The sequence below is a fragment of the Loa loa genome (genome assembly GCF_000183805.2).
Source record: "Loa loa unplaced genomic scaffold supercont3.8, whole genome shotgun sequence".
Taxonomy (NCBI): Eukaryota; Metazoa; Nematoda; class Chromadorea; order Rhabditida; family Onchocercidae; genus Loa; species Loa loa.
The window spans coordinates 146,719-148,654 of record NW_018108188.1 but is presented as its reverse complement, the minus strand read 5'-3'; positions in this window follow the sequence as shown (position 1 = coordinate 148,654).

The following is a 1,936-nucleotide window of genomic DNA, read 5'->3' as shown; positions in this document are numbered from 1 at the left end:
AATAAGCGATTATTTTTTAGTTCCAGCGATTGTTTGCAGATAGATTTGCAGATATGGACCAGTGACGATTGCATTCTTTGGTGAAGCGGCGCAAATTCTTTGCCATAATCAGCTTAGAGTCATATAGCATAGGGTGGAAGAAATGAAATCTCATTAGATTTCATTAATAGTAATCATTTAATTAAATATAACAACGATCGTATGTTCACCAAAGTGAGACATACACTATTTTTGTAAGTGAAATTGAATTTTGCCAATCTTCGAAAGCTTAATAATAACGACAATAAAGTTTGCAGCAATAAAAAAAGATGCGGAAAAGTCGCACTGTGCTTTAGAAAATTCCCACAATTTTGAAACTTCTGTCATAGTAAGTGAAAGCCGTTTTTTTTTTTTGAAATGATTAAATAAAAGCTTATAACAGTATAATCATCTTTTGGTTATATCTTCGTTTTATTCTGTTTGTCTACATTAAAGGACTCCACTAACACATTGTGGAAGATATGTTATTTACATGATTGTCTGAAACTTCAGGTCATTTATTCTACCTCATTTCTCTTTTAAGTAGTCAGGTGTGACATTATCTTAGTAAAAAAGAATGTTTTCTACAGTACTATCATTTTTTCTATAATTTCTAGTACTCATAGATTTGTGCAAAGTTGAAAGAAAGGAAATCCCGGTACTATTGAAAATGAAGACAATAGTCAATAAGTATGTACTGATTACATATTAGCAAACCCTTGAAGATGCTTTTGGAGAGGATAGTGAGCAGCTGAGCTCATGGAATCCCCGCTGCAGGAGATTATCAGTAATCCGATTAAAGCTAACATTACGGGGTCGAGCGGTAGAGGAGGGAGTAAGAGTCGATGCTGAGAGTCCTCGACTTACTACTTCCATAATTTATTAAATTTTGTTATTTCGAATACTATTTCTTATTTTTCAAAAGCACGGCAACAATACGTTGTTAACCTTATCCTAATTATCGTTCTGGATTTTGTGTTATCTGGTAGTGTGACATTTAGGTGCTTCGCTGTGTCCCATAGTTTCTCTAAGAGTTTTCTGCAATCCCGAGAAAGACATTGAGATTTTTTAGTTATAATCATCACCAAAAGTCATTAATAAATTTTCATTTTAACTAAGATTTAACAATTCTTTCTTGAATAATTAATTATTTATCCCGAATTTTTTTGAAATCAGCTTAGTTCAAGCAGTTCAAAGTTCAAGCAATTCTTGCATTCCGAAATTTTTATCACCGCCAATTAAAATTGCTTTCTCTTCCTTGGTCACTTCCAAATAATTAATTATTCTTGAATATCTTTTGGTACATTAGATGATTGAAGCATTTTCCCTAATCCCCGCTCAATTCTTGTGTCTACCAAATCCATTAAGATCATTATTAAACCCCTATTTGGCACAATACATTGTTTTTTCATTCGTAACTGTTCGCCTGTCCACTTGTGTGCATCTATTTATCTGTTTTAATGTCCACTTTTGCAACTGCCCATCTGTACGCATCCATAAATCGTTCTACAACTGAAAATGTTCAATTGATGCATTTACCCATTCTCTTAGAGAACGTCAAAATTACACCTCTTTGATTATGTTCACATTTATTAGTACTTTCTTTTGAATGACCGCTTCACACCTGTTGCAGTGAATATTATTATTGCACACTTTTTGATTGTCTTCCAATCATTACAATTTTTTTCACCTGGCTAATAAAACGCGAATTGAGGTCAGAAGTTCGCTTCCGTCTTCGGTCAATATAATATCACATATTTCAGAAATTTTATTAGATACAATTACTGCATCGTTTTTGGTGTTAAAATGAAGGAATATTGGAGAGTACGATCTAACTGTTGATGCATTTCTTGAAATTTTCAACTTTTTTTACAAAATTTGTCATTTTGGTATTTTTTTAATGCGACATATACGTTAA